Source organism: Orcinus orca, chromosome 16 (genome assembly GCF_937001465.1).
Source record: "Orcinus orca chromosome 16, mOrcOrc1.1, whole genome shotgun sequence".
Lineage (NCBI taxonomy): Eukaryota > Metazoa > Chordata > Mammalia > Artiodactyla > Delphinidae > Orcinus > Orcinus orca.
In genome coordinates this window covers 65900631-65916224 of record NC_064574.1, presented here as the reverse complement: position 1 = coordinate 65916224, position 15594 = coordinate 65900631, and the positions used below count along the sequence as shown (strand labels likewise).

Genomic DNA, 15594 nt, shown 5'->3' with positions numbered 1-15594 from the left:
AAATCAATAACATTAGAAATGAAAAAGGAGAAGTTACAATGGACACTGCAGAAATACAAAGCATCATAAGAGAGTACTACAAACAACTCTATGCAAATACAGTGGACAACCTGGAAGAAATGGACAAATTCTTAGAAAGGTATACCTTCCAAGACCGAACCAGGAAGAAATAGAAAAATGAACAGACCAATTACAAGTAATGAAATTGAAACTGTGATTAAAAATCTCCCAACAAACAAAAGTCCAGGACCAGATGGCTTCACAGGTGAATTTTATCAAACATTTAGAGAAGACCTCACACCCATCCTTCTCAAACTCTGTCAAAAAACTGCAGAGGAAGGAACACTCCCAAACTCATTCTACAAGGCCACCATCACCCTGAGACCAAAACCAGTCAAAGATACTACAAAAAAAGAAAATTACAGACCAATATCACTGATGAATATAGATGCAAAAATCCTCAACAAAATGCTAGCAAACTGAATGCAACAACAATGATTAAAAGGATCATACACCATGATCAAGTGGGATTTATCCCAGGGATGCAAGGATTCTTCCGTACATGCAAATCAATCAATGTGATACACCATATTAACAAATTGAAGAATAAAAACCATATGATCATCTCAATAGATGCAGAAAAAGCATTTGACAAAATTCAACACCGATTCATGATAAAAGTCTCCAGAAAGTGGGCACAGAGGGAACCTATCTCAACATAATAAAGGCCATATATGACAAACCCACAGCAACCATCATTCTCAATGGTGATAAACTGAAAGCATTTCCTCTAAGATCGGAAACAAGTCAAGGATGTCCACTATTATTCAACATAGTTTTGGAAGTCCCAGCCATGGCAATAAGAGAAGAAAAAGAAATAAAAGGAATATGAATTGGTAAAGAAGTAAAACTGTCACTGTTTGCAGATGACATGATACTATACATATATAATCTTAAAGATGCCACCAGAAAACTTCTAGAGCTAATCAATGAATTTGGTAAAGTTGCAGCATACAAACTTAATACGCAGAAATCTCTTGCATTCCTATACACTAACAATGAAAAATCAGAAAGAGAAATTAAGAAAACAATCCCATTCACCATTGCAACAAAAAGAATAAAATACCTAGGAATAAACCTACCTAAGGAGGCAAAAGACCTGTACTCAGGAAACTATAAGACATTGATGAAAGAAATCAAAGATGACACAAACAGATGAAGAGATATACCATGTTCTTGGACTGGAAGAATCAATATTGAGAAAATGAATATGCTACCCAAAGGAATCTAGGATTTCAATGCAATCCCTATGAAATTACCAGTGGCATTTTTTACAGAACTAGAACAAAAAATCTTAAAATTTGCATGGAGACACAAAAGACCCTGAATAGACAAAGGAATCTTAAGGGAAAAAAATAGAGTTGTAGGAATCAGACTCCCTGACTTCAGACTATACTACAAAGCTACAGTCATCGAGACAATATGGTACTGGCACAAAAACAGAAATATAGAACAGGAACAGGATAGAAAGCCCAGAGATAAACCCACGCACCTGTGGTAAACTAATCTATGATGAAGGAGGCAAGGATATACAATGGAGAGAAGACAGTCTCTTCAATAAGTGGTGTTGGGAAAACTGGATGGCTACATGTAAAAGAATGAAATTAGAACAGTCCCTAACACCACACACAAAAATAAACTCAAAATGGATTAAAGAGTTAAATATAAGACCAGACGCTAAAAACTCTTAGAGGAAAACAGTCAGAACACTCTGACATAAATCACGGCAAGATCCTTTTTGACCCACCTCCTAGAGAAATGGAAATAAAACCAAAAATAAACAAATGGGACCTAATGAAACTTAAAAGCTTTTGCACAGCAAAGGAAACTATAAACAATACAAAAAGACAACCCTCAGGATGGGAGAAAATATTTGCAAAGGACTAATCTCCAAAATATATAAACAGCTCATGCAGCTCAATATTAAAAATGCAAATAACCCAATCAAAAAATGGGCAGAAGACCTAAACAGACATTTCTCCAAAGAAGACATACAGATAGTCAAGAGGCACATGAAAAGCTGCTGAACATTGCTAATTATTAGGGAAATGCAAATCAAAATTATAATGAGGTATCACCTCACACTGGTTAGAATGGGCATCATCAGAAAATCTACAAACAACAAATGCTGGAGAGGATGTGGAGAAAAGGGAACCCTCTTAAACTGTTGGTGGGAATGTAAATTGATACAGCCACTATGGAGAACAGTATGGAGGTTCCTTAGAAAACTAAAAATAGAATTACCATATGACCCAGCAATCCCACTACTAGGCATATACCTTGAGAAAACCATAATTCAAAAAGAGTCATGCACCACAATGTTCACTGCAGCACTATTTACAATAGCCAGGTCATGGAAGAACCTAAGTGTCCATTGACAGATGAATGGATATGGCACATATACACAATGGAATATTACTCGGCTATAAAAAGAAACAAAATTGAATTATCTGTAGTGAGGTGGATGGACCTAGAGTCTGTCATACAGAGTGAAGTAAGTTAGAAAGAGAAAAACAAATACCGTATGCTAACATATATATATGGAATCTAAAAAAAAAAAAAGGTTCTGAAGAACATAGGGGCAGGACAGGAATAAAGATGCAGACGTAGAGAATGGACTTGAGGACACAGGGAGGGGGAAGGGTAAGCTGGGACGAAGTGAGAGGGTGGCACTGACATATATACACTACCAAATGTAAAATAGCTAGTGGGAAGCAGCCGCATAGTACAGGGAGATCAGCTCGGTGCTTTGTGACCACCTAGAGGGGTGGGATAGGGAGGGTGGGAGGGAGACACAAGAGGGAGGGGATATGGGGATACGTATAGCTGATTCACTGTGTTGTACAATGGAAAGTAACACAACATTGTAAAGCAATTATACTCCAATAAAGATGTTAAAAAAATAAGGCAATAAATATAATATTTCACTTTCACATTTTTCAGTAAAAATAATTGTAGTTTCTTCAAAAAAAACCCCACTAAAAATAGAATTACCATATGACCCAACAATCCCACTACTGGGCATATACCCAGAGAAAACCATAATTCAAAAAGACACATGCACTCCAATGTTCACTGCAGCCCTATTTACAATAGCCAGGTCATGGAAGCAACCTAAATGTCCATCGACAGACAAATGGATAAAGAAGATGTCATACATATATACAATGGAATATTACTTAGCCATAAAAAGGAACGAAATTGGGTCATTTGTAGAGATGTGGATGGACCTAGAGACTGTGATATTGAGTGAAGTAAGTCAGAAAAAGAAAAACAAATGTTGTATATTAACGCATATATGTGGAATCCAGAAAAATAGTACAGATGAACCAGTTTGCAAGGCAGAAATAGAAACACATGTAGAGAACAAATGTGGACACCAAGGGGCGAAAGCGGCAGAGGAGGGTGGTGGTGGTGGGATGAATTGGGAGATTGGGATTGACATCAATACACTAATACGTATAAAATGGATAACTAATAAGAACCTGCTGTATAAAAAAGATAAATAAAATTCAAAAAAAAAAAGTATGAACAGGCCAATTACCAGTAATGAAATTGAATCAGTAATTTAAAAATTCCCAGTAAACAAAAATCCAGGACCAGAGGGCTTCACAGGTGAAATCTACCAAACATTTACAGAAGAGTTAACACCTATCCTCAAACTATTCCAAAAAATTCCACAGGAAGGAACACTTCTGAACTTATTCTATGAGGCCAGCATCACCCTGATACCAAAAACAGACAAAGATATCACAAAAAAAGATAATTACAGGCCAATGTCACTGATGAACGTAGATGCAAAAATCCTCAACAAATTATTAGCAAACCGAATCCAACAAGACACCAAAAGGATCATACACCATGACTAAGTGGGATTTCAATATCTGCAAATCAGTCAATGTGATACACCATGTCAACAAATTAAAAAGTAAAAATCACAGGATCATCTCAATAGATGCAGAAAAAGCTTTTGACAAAATTCAACATGCATTTGGGACTTCCCTTGTGGTCCAGTGGTTAAGACTCCATGCTTCCACTGCAGGGGGCATGGGTTCGATCCCTGGTCAGGGAACTAACATCCTGCATGCTGCATGGCATGGCCAAAAAAAGTGAAAAAAATAAAATAAAATAAAATTCAACATCCATTTATGATAAAAACTCCCCAGAAAGTGAGCATAGAGGGGACATCCCTCAAAATAATAAGGGTCATATATGACAAACCCACAGGTAACATACTCAGTGATGAAAAGCAGAAAGCAGCCCACTCTCACCAATTTTTTAATTCAACATAGTTTTGGAAGTCCTAGCCACAGCAATCAGAGAAGCAAAAGAAATAAAAGGAATCTAAATTGGAAAGGAAGAAGTACAACTGTCACTGTGTGCAGATGGCATGAAACCATACATAAAAAATTCTAAAGATGCCACCAGAAAACTACTGGAGCTCATCAATAAGTTCAGTAGTGTTGTGGGATACAAAATTAATATATAGAAATCTGTTGCACTTGTCTATACTAACAACAAACTATCAGAAAGAGAAATCAAGGAAACAATCCTATTTAGCATCATATCAAAAAGAATAAACTATCTCAGAATAAACCTACCAAGGAGGTAAAAGACCTGTACTCAGAAAACTATAAGGCACTGATGAAAGAAACTGAAGAGGATGCAAACAGATGAAAAGATATACCATGTTCTTGGATTGGAAGAATTAACATTGTTAAAATGACCATACTACCCAAGGCAATCTACAGATTCAGTGCAATCCCTGTCAAAATACCAATGGCATTTTTCACAGAACTAGAACAAATAATTTTAAAATTTGTATGGAAACACAAAAGACTCTGAATAACCAAAGCATCTTCAGAAAGAACAGAGCTGGAGGCTTCATGCTCCTTGACTTCAGACTATACTACCAAGCTACAGTTATCAAAATAGCATCATATATCATTTATAAAAATAAACTCAAAATGGATTAAAGACCTAAATATAGAACTGAAAACCATAACACTCTTAGGAGAAATCATAGGCAGAACAGTCTTTGACATAAATCGTAGCAAGTTTTTTTTGACTTGTCTTCTAAGACAAAGAAAACAAAAGCAAAACTAAACAAATGGGACCTAAGTAAACTAATAAGCTTTTTCACAGAAAAGGAAACCATTGACAAAATGAAAAGACAACCTACTGAATCGGAGAAAATGTTTGCAAATGATATGACCAATAAGGGGTTAACATGCAAAATATATAAACAGCTCATATAACTAAACATCAAAAAAACAACCTGATTAAAAAATGGGCAGAAGACCTGAATAGACATATTTCCAAAGAAGGCACAGAGATGGCCAACAGTCACATGAAAAGATGCTCAACATCGCTAATCATCAGAGAGATGCAAATCAAAACTATGATATCACCTCACACCTGTCAGATGGCTATCATCAAAAAGAACATAAATAACAAATGTTGGCGAGGGTGTGGAGAAAAGGGAACTGTTGGTGGGAATGCAACTTGGTGCAGCTACTATGGAAAACAGTATGGAGGTTCCTCAAAAAACTAAAAATAGAATTACCATATGATCCAGCAATTCCACTCCTGGGGTACATATCTGAAAAAAAACACTAATTCAAAAAGATAAGTGCACCCAGTGTTCATAGCAGCATTATTTACAACAGACAAGATAGGGAAGCAACCTAAGCGTCCATCAACAGATGAATGGATAAAGAAGATGTGATATATATATATTATGTTGTACACCTGAAACTAATATAATGTTGTAAATCAAGTATACCTTGATTTTAAAAAAAGGAAATTCAGAGAAGATATGAAAAAAAATCCCACTACTAGAGGATTGTGATTAGTCAAATTTAGGAGAATGAATACTGTACTGCCCTTAACAAATTACCAGGCTGGGAAGACAAGGAAGACAGATTTAGCAAGTGAGTAGCAGGACCAGGCACTGGGACACCTCATTATGAGTCCTGGGCTTTCCTCAAACAGGTCATCTGTTGAGAAGTAGGCTGCTCATTGCCCTTTGAGAACAGACCCATTTCCAACCCAAGGGGCAGGGGTAATACATGGAGACTACATGCTTTAGGGTGGTCCTGAGCTTATGAGAATTTAGGCAGCTAAAGAAAGCAGATGGGAGCTGGAAGGAGCTGTGTTTATCTAGAAATTCTAAGTAATTGCAAGGACTTCACCTTAGAGAGAATGTCTCTTTTGAGTATGATTGCACCTCTTACTTATCCTGACCCTGGTGACCTTTCTTAAGCAATGAGGAATGAACCAAGGCTTAACCATTGGATGAAAAGCTTGCAATCACTACTTCACCCAATTCAAAAGTTAAAAGGACATACCTGATATCCATTCTGATATCCATTATACCTCACAGGAAAAAATGCTTGAAAGGAATTCATACAAACCAGAAGAGATCATCATGCATTGTGGCTATAACTGTAATGAAAACTCGGATGAATTGATGATGCTCTTCCTGGTAAGGAAACAGGTTTCTGAGTTTCTGGCTCTCCCTAAAACTCCATGGTTTCATATGAAAATACATGAGTCAGTTCCTGTGAGGAACAGAGTCTTCGACTAACCTCTGTTAATGACTGCTTCACTTCCCTGTCATTAACAGATGCAACTTCCTTGACTGCATGACACTTAAGAAGGAAAGTGAAGGCAGTATGGCATATTAAAACAGCAGCAGCCTTCTCCAAAGTCTGACTTTCATTTCTTTGTTTTTACCACTGTCTGAACCACAGCTTCAAACTATAACTGATCACGTACCACAAGCTGATACACACGCCCTGCAAGTATGGTATTTAAGGTAACAAGCAGAACTAACAATTGGTATTTAATAAGACCATTTTTAAAGCCCTTTAACGTTTAAGTGTTTTGAAAACTAATCCTGAAAGGGAAATAAGTGATGTCTTCCTCTCCAACATCAGGTGACCCGGACTGTGTTTCAGTCCAAAAGATTTCCACAGTCTAAAGCTGTGTTCTCCATTATGTACTATTCGCAAGTGGTTGTTACAAAGCTTCTGATTCTAGAAACAAAATCAGCCATATAAATTTAAAAAATGTTACAAAGCTCTCTTCTTTTTGGTTTATATCTTTATTCCCAGGAAGCAACTTGTTTAGGAAACGTGACTTTTCCCTGAGAGTATTCCTCCTTATGGTATGATGGCTTGAAACCAACATTTATTCCTCTAAAACTATCAATGACCTCTCACTATTGATGAAAGGCCGAGTCAGCCCTTCTTCTTCTTCCCTAGTCTCAGGGGTTGACCCGATGCAGTGGGGTCTGCTGGGATTCTCCCATGGTCAACATCAGGAATATGAAATTGTTTAGAGGACCACAACTGAACTTCAGTCTCAACTGCCTGTGAAGTCAGTTCTTATAGAATTTTTACAGTTAAGGTTTTCTAACTTTTATTCTGAGACTGATATTTCTTCAAATTCTGCTTTTCACTTCCTTAACCCTCAAATCCCAGAATGAGGAAAGATAAGAGATAGGAAGTGTGCCTGGGAGGAATTGTGACTGGAAACTGGGCTCTTTTCTTCAAATCGTATTTCATGCATAAACACAGTGCCAGGATAAAACTCATTACCAAGCGCCTACCATGTGCAGCCTACCATTAAAAAAGGGCTGACAAATATTGCTGCTAGTACATTTTGGCTTCAGGTCATAGTCAGAAGTTTCCCTTAAAGCAAGTGTCCCAAAGACTGGTTGGGGAGGTAATTTTTGATGTACAAGAAAATATTTATTTTCTCAGTGTGATTCCCTTAATGTGTTTTAATAGCCCAACAAACACATGATTTAAAGTGATTTCTATTTTGTAGTGATATAGAGCTACCTTTAAACATATTACGGAAACTTTTAAGCTGGTTTAAAACATAGGTAGGACTTCCCTGGTGTCCAGTGCTTAAGGCTGTGCTCTCACTGCAGGGGCACGGGGTTCAATCCCTGGTCGGGGTAAGATCCGGCATGCTGCGCAGTGTGGCCAAAAAACAAAACAAAACAAAACAAAAAAACATAGGTAAATAATAGCAGAAATTGTGATGTGGAGTCCCCAAAAACCTGAGTCTGAGAACTGTAGCTATAAGGCACCCTGCTGTGGTGTTTGTTCTGCTGAAACTTTCACTTAGAATGCCTGTCTTCTGCTGGCCACCTCAACTTGTAGACACCAGTTTATTCTCAGGCTTTTCTGGAGCACCTTTTTCTCTGCTTCTATCACATCCAGCTATTGTTCTTTTGCAGTTTCACTGTCTTTTTCTTCCCAGAGTCTCTGAATTCCTGGAGGGCAGGGACCGCATTTTGCTCATTAAAGGAATAATAATAAGGATAAGAATGATAATAATAACAGTAACAGCTACATTTATCTTGCACTTCCTCTGTGCTAGGCTTCCTAGGTACTTTACATACATATATTAACTCCCATAATCGGCACAGTTCTATAAGGTAAATACTACATTATCCTGTTTTACAAAGGAGGTACCTGATGCCAAAAGAGGTTAAGTAACTTGAGCAAGGTCACGTGGCGAGGAAGAGGTGGAGCCAGGATTCAAAACCAGATAGTGTGGAGTCAGAGCCCCAACTTTTAATCACTAAATAGGCTGCTCAATCTCAGTAAATGTGGTTGAATGTCTGCTGATTGCTTTAAAGAGCTTAGCCAGTTGTGACAATGGGAACGAAATTCTATTCCCTTCCTACAAAGAGCAAAAGACCAATCTTTCTGCACCCTGATTGAATTGCAATTACCCTTTTATAAGGTTTTCCATATACCATCTGCCCCTCCCCTGCAACCGTCCTTCCTCAGTAATGATGTTACACACCAGCACCTTTAGAGGAGGCTGTGCACTTAACTGGACTGCTGTGCTCTTCTGTTCCCTGCGGCAACCCTGTCCCTGACACTCCAAAGGAGCTGACATCACATAAGAGATACCAGCACTCATTACAGTGCTACTACCCTGCAGGTCTTACTCTTTCCTCCCAAGCATCTATCCATCCATCCAACATTTATTCAGTGCCCATGTGCCAGGCTAGGCATACAGTGATAAACATGCAGCCATGGTCCCTGTCCTCCTAGAGCTTATATCCTAGTGGCAGAGGCAGATGATATACAAGAAAAATTTTTGTATATATTTTTGTATAATTTTGGTTATATGTGCTCTCAAGGAATGAAACAGTAATATGATATGAATGAGCAGAGGTGGGGGTTATTTTATTTTGGGTGGTCAGTGACGTTTGAGCTGAGTCTTGAATGGTGTTCAGGAACCTATTAATGGGAAGAGTTCAGGGGAAGGTGATGCAGGAAGAAAGAACAGCAGGAACAAAGGCTATGAGGTGGGAACCAACCTCAGTGTTAATACAGTTGAGAGCCTATGGGGGAAGTGGGACCACAGGTGGACAGGATCCAGCACAGGCTGAGAGAGTAGGCCTTGGAAAGGAGTTTGATTTGTAGTCTAAGAGCAAAAGGAAGACATTGGTAGGTTTTAAGCAAGTAAGAGTATCATGGTCTGATTTACATTTTTAAAAACATGCTGGATTTCAAACTGTATCATAAGTACTTGTGATTCTACCAGTCTTGCAGATGGTGAAGAGTCTACTTAACTGACAGGAGAACTGGGATTAAGAGCCAAAAAAGCTGAATGATTATTTCCCTGACTGAAAGCTTTTCCCTGTCTTTATTTTGGAGTCAGTAATGGGGACTCCAAACAGGCAGTGATCAATTTCCTAGGGGAAAAAAAAAAAAAAAGCACCACCCACTCACTCTTCCACTTGCTGTGGAGAAAGAAAATACAGTGAAAGCGTCTATATACTTGGCATGTCTAGATCTAGTTTTGCAGGAGACCTACAGGAAGATTTGCCAGGACTAGGGGCTTTATCCACTTCACCCTTTTCCCCACCTTTGGAACAGTTTCTTTCACCTTTGGAAAGAGCATCACTGCATGAACACTTAGAAGTTTAAAAGCTGAGATGAAAATTCCCTTTCCTCAGATGAAATTTATAGAAGTATGACTCTGGTCTCAGGAATGTCAAAATTCCAAATGTTGCACTCCCATGAGGCTTTGCCTTCTACTGAAGAAAAAGTGTTGCAGTACAAACAAGGGACAGAAAAGGCAAGGGAAATTAACTGACTTTCAAACCCCAGGTGGAAGGAGACTCCATTCTTTCAAGATCTGTCCTTAGGTGTAAATTTATAAAATCATAACCAATGAATATAATGTAGTCAAATTTCTCTCCCAACTACTTTATGATTTTGGGGGAGGGTGATAATGAAACTCACCCAGTGAAATCCATCGTATGTGTTCACCGTGTACCAGTGGTGACCTATCCCGTGTCCTGCTGCCCTATCTTCTTAGATCTGGGACTCCTTCTTTTTGCCAAATGGAAGGCCCCAACCTATACAAGGGAAATATTCTTTTTTTGCTTAACTGCTGACTCTCATCCTTTGGCTTTCATCACTTTTCACGGGGTGCCTTCTTCACACTGGGTCAGCGTCCCTGCCCTGGTGTATACCCCTATCATAATGTTCATTCTACTCTACTGTAATTTTCTGTTGACTTATGGTTCTTCCTCCACTGTGTGTGTTTTGGGAGGGAGAGAGAGAAGCAGGTTGGGACCCTGTCTCATCCATTACACTCCTAGGCCTGGCCCAGAGTTGGAGCTTGAAATACATTTGCTAGAAGAAAAAATTTACCCACACAGAATAATCACCAGTAATTACCATTCTCATCCTGAGATATATGCAGTGGTATTTGCATCAGGTTTCACAACAGAAGACCCTAGAGCATTAAAAATTACTAATTAACCCTCACAATGATGTTTTCAAGAGTGGCACTGTGGGTGTCAGGGTGAGAATTGAAGATTAAGTGTTATTTAGCGAGGCAGTCTTCTCACTTCCATCTAGGGCAGTATACACAGCTGTTACATAACCCTCGCTCTTAAGTTCTCTTAAGGCCACTTAGGGTTTGTCCACAGGACTGAAATGATATACTATATTTCCAGGAAGCTTAGAATCAAACATATAGAAAAATGAGTTTTTGATATTCTTTTTCTTAAAAACAATCCTTTGGGGGAATAAGGTCCATTGCAACCAAGTGATGAGGGTTCAAAACCAACCTAAAAAATGATAATTTAAAGCTTTTGTCATTTGGAAAACCTCCAGGGAACTGAAGCATTCTTATAATGTCAAAGCAAACAGATTTTCTTGCCCCAGATAGCAGAATAGAGAATGACTACCTTGACTTTAGGCGTTCAAAATTTTTCCACAGATGTAAAGGACAGGAGATATAATACAAACAATGAACTAATGGGCTCTGGAATGATCTGGGTTTGAATCCTGACTTCACCACATCAGGCAAGATATTAATCTTCCTGAGCCTTGGTTTCTTAAAATGGGGAAACAACAGAACCTTCTTCAAAGAGCTGTTTTAAGGATTGTTCATAATAATCCATGTAAATCACTTAGCATTGGAAGTTAACAAAGGCAAATGTTACCTGAAAAGGAGGAAATAAAGGAGGAACAGTGAGGCCTCTTTTATCTCTGCTAAACTTTGCTGCCTGCTGGTGAAATTATCGCTTTGTGGCAGTAATGGATTTTCCTAAAGCTGTTTCCCTCTGATCATTAATAATCCCTGCACAGTAAAGAGCTATTGTTCTTCAGTATGAGTAAATAACCCTGCCCGAGGCATCGCTTATCTTCAGACCACAGAGCAGACTTCTTACTGGAAATACAATGCAGGTGCCAACACCAAGGGCATGAGCAAGCTTCCCTTCCTATTTTTCTTCCTTTATCTCTTACTCCTTGCTTATCCTTCGGTGCACTTTTCTCCTAGATCCGTTATCCTTCCTTACTTTCTGATGCATTCCCATATCCTATACAGTATCATCTTACCTAAATTGAATAACCTTCAAGCTAAACCAAGTGCCCCCATCTCCCTACCCCACACACGCCCCATGGACTTGTTTCCTGACCTGGATTCAGTTTTTGGTTACTAGAATCCAAAAGGGGAAGTGTAATGCCACACACTGTTTTGTATATCTCAGGATATGCTTGTGTGGTGTACTTAATCATACGGCGGCTATTCTCTGAAACAGCATCTTTTTACACAGAAATTGACAATATGGTATGTCAGAGATACGGGTCAGGGAGGAAAGGGTATATCATATTTTTATCTAAAGGAAAATAAATTAGGTTAGGCCCCGTAACATGGGAAATCTTCAGAAGACAGGGAAAAACCAAAAATATTTATGTCTGAAAGATTTCTAAACTATCCCAAATAAGATCATGTAAGGCACATATATTCATCCTAAATATATCAGCACAGGAGCACACACAAGATTATACTTGTAAGGGGAACTCCAATCAGGCTCTTGTATCCAAGAGATATACAGCAATTTGCCCCCTCAGGGATAGAAACTCCAAATGGAAACCAAGTTTCAGTCTCTCAATTCAAAAGAAATGGAAGCAACTGTTTCCTTATCATCATATTTTAAGAGACAAAGACAAGGGAAGGGTCAATAAGAGGTAGTGAGAACAAGTTACCAGAAGTAGGAGGTGTGTGTTTGGAGTGTTGTGTGTATGTGCTGGCAATGGGTGAAAACTTGGTCAATGCTTGAAGATCAACCCCAGTCATTCGTTCGTAACTACTCAGGATGTGAACCCTTCATAGGAACTAGGGAAGTCAAGAGAACACAAAACATTTAAATTAAAACATTCAAACCCCTTCTTTGTGATAATTTCCTAAGAAACTGGATTAAGAAACAGACAAAAGGGCTCTGGTTATAACATTAGATACACCTAACCCTTGATCCAACCACCTGATATATAACCCTCACCCTGCACCGGGGGTCTCCGCCTTCACGACAGTTTCCAAGTACCCTCCACCTATTGAATAAGCAACTTTCCCCACCTGCAGAAGCACGGGAGCTCTTTACTAGACAAAGTTCCTTTAGAGTAGGAGCACTGACTGTCCATCTTTAGTGCGCAGAATGATTAGCAACCAGAGTACCTTCGAGTTTCTCCAGTCCAACAATGACCAACAGAATGTTCTTCAATGATGGAAATATTCTATATCTTCGCTGTCCAACAGGGTAGCCACTGGCACTGGGCACCTGAAATACGGTTAGTACATCTGAGGAACTGCATTTAAAATTTTATTTCATTTAAATTTAAATAGCTACATGTAGCTTGTGGCTACATATGGCCAGCAGAGCTCTAGACCAAAAAATTGCAAATCAAATGCCCACAGGGGTTAGGCTGGTAGAAGAAGGGAGAAGAATTTCATTGGCTCCAGCTGACTGTTGCTCTGTAGGAACCTCAAGTTGGTGTTGCCAGATTGTCTCATTTTTCAAATGAAGCCGAAAATCAGATTTTTAAATTTGGCAAGTAAATTTTAAAAAGTAATTTAAATCAATCTGTGGGCCAAACTACATTTGTAGGCAATATCTGTCTTGCCAGTTTGTAATCTGTAATCTAGGCCAACCCCTAAACTCAAAGAAAAGGGTCTTATTCAAGGCCATTCTGTTGGTCAGTAGAGATGCAAGACTGAAACCCAGGCCTTCTGATTATTCTTCTGATACCCTTTCTAGAGTTTATGAAATCAACCATATCTCGTGGTGGAGGTGGCAGCCACAGCGGGGACAAATGCCCCTTTGTCAGAAGCTGTTGAAGTCCATGGTTGATACATTATGGACACAGTGTTCCTATATGTTGGGTTCATGGGCAAGGCTCTGAAATAGGAGTCAGCAGGGCACAAAGAAGAAATAGTTCACAGGGTAGTCAGACCTATAAACAATTAATAAGCAAAGTAAGGTTTGCTGTAATGAACACAAATCACCTAAGCAGGAGTCCAAAAGCACTGACAGCTGGCAGAGGAAAGGAGGAAAGAGATCTGAGCCAGGCCTCTGAGGATGAGTCTTGAGAATTATGAGGGTGGGTCCCATTATTCAAGGATATTACGGGGCCTCCTTCTAGCTTGGAGGCTTTGTGTGTGTGAAGAGTCTCCTCTGCTGGCTTTTCCTTCTCTGGATCATCTCTACATGTAAAGAGCCCCAAGGAGTTTAGAGGCCTTCCTCTTTATCTGCACCCTCTTCTTAGGTGATCCAGGAATAAACTGCTACATTTATTCTCTCTCAGTTTTCCCTTGACTTGTATATTTAACTTCTCAACATCTTTACTTGGACCATTAATAGACTTATCAAAACTAGTATGTTCAAAATAATAGTAGTGCCTTCCAAACTATTTTCTCTGCGGAGTCATCCTTGGTTCCTTCCTTTCCCATACACTTCACATCCAATTTGGCAGCAAGTCCTGCAAGCTCGACTTTCCGAGTACATTTCAAATTTAATTCTCTCCATTTCCACCGTGAATACAACACTACTGTCACCTCCCCCTTGGCCCTACTGCAACAGCCTCCTAGCAGGTCTGACTACGTCTACCCTTCTCTATCCAGTAGCCAAGAATGATTTTCTAAAAATGTAAATCAGATCTGGTCACTCCTTCTTAAAACCCTCCATTTAAAAAACAGCTAAACCCTCACCTTGAGCTAAAAGGCTATGCTTGATCAGGCCCTGCCACTTCTCCATCACAGACCACTCTGGCTCTGGCTCTTTCCTTTCTACTGCAAGCACATGGCCTTCTCGCCATTTCCTTCCTCAGATCCCTTCCCGTTGGTTCATTTCTCCACCTAGAAAGCTCATTCCCTAGCTTCCCTCTTTTCTCGGATTTCTGTAAACCCGGCCTCCTCTGAACAGACTTATCCGATTTAGAGTGGCCCTCCCCCCATCTTCTACCACTTCACCTGATACTACTACCTTTGGGGCATTTCTCACTTGCTGATATCTTACTGATTTACTTTTTAACTTTCTCCCGGACTCGAATAAAAAGTCACGGAGCAACGCCTTTGGCGGACCGAGGGATTTAAGAAGCTGGTTCTCATTATCTTAGAAAATCTCACTATCGTGTAGGGGACTCGTCTGTGTCAACCTTCCTCAGCTGGACGCCTCTCGCCCCCGGATGTGCCCCTACTAATCTCCCATTTACATTCGGGAATCCAAAGGATTGAGAAGTCTCAGATGGGCCCCAAACCAGCATTTCAGCGTTCCTAAACCAGGGCTCCCCTTCCTGGTCCTCGAGCCGCTTCCCTTAGCAAGTTGCCGAGACCAGCGGCGGTGACACCGAGCCGCCCTCGCGAGGCTGGGGGGGCGAGGGGGGGAGGTCACACAGGCTCGTCTCCTAGCAACGTCGCACCCCGCCCACCCCACCCCATCCCTGCCCCTGGGGAGCCAACCCCTTCCCCCAGTCTCCCGCGCCAGGAGTCAGCGTCTCCATTCTCTACACTCACGCTGCATCAGTCCAGCCTTCCCCCACCCACAGAAGCCCGGCAGCCTACCGCAGGCTGGGAGGAGGCGGCGCCGGGAGCCCAGCTGAGCTGCGGCCGACTGAGCTCTGGCAGGTCCGGTGGGCCAGGCCGTACCAAACCACCGGACGGACCTCTGTGGGAGCATCATCCCAGGTCGAGGGTAGGCTCGAG

At 40.2% G+C, this 15594-nt stretch overlaps 2 protein-coding genes across 11 annotated transcripts in view; one reads left to right on the top strand and one right to left on the bottom strand.

Annotated features, from left to right (window-relative positions):
* The window catches only part of LYRM1 (LYR motif containing 1), a 25706-nt gene extending 10112 nt beyond the window's left edge, over window positions 1-15594 (bottom strand). For 3 of the 9 annotated variants that reach the window (XM_033425937.2, XM_033425938.2, XM_012532682.3), the window contains exons 1-2: window positions 15454-15592; window positions 13072-13174 (exon numbers count right to left, since the gene is read on the bottom strand). The gene's annotated coding sequence lies outside the window, so the exon portion shown is untranslated. Of the gene's footprint in view, window positions 1-12972; window positions 13175-13899; window positions 15016-15104; window positions 15251-15405 lie in introns of those variants that run through there. The other 6 variants (XM_033425939.2, XM_033425936.2, XM_049699066.1 and 3 more) reach the window with 6 other exon arrangements.
* The window catches only part of DCUN1D3 (defective in cullin neddylation 1 domain containing 3), a 38361-nt gene continuing 38208 nt past the window's right edge, over window positions 15442-15594 (top strand). Inside the window, exon 1 of one of the 2 annotated variants that reach the window (XM_049699064.1) lies at window positions 15442-15576. The gene's annotated coding sequence lies outside the window, so the exon portion shown is untranslated. Of the gene's footprint in view, window positions 15584-15594 lie in introns of both variants that reach the window. The other variant, XM_049699063.1, reaches the window with a different exon arrangement.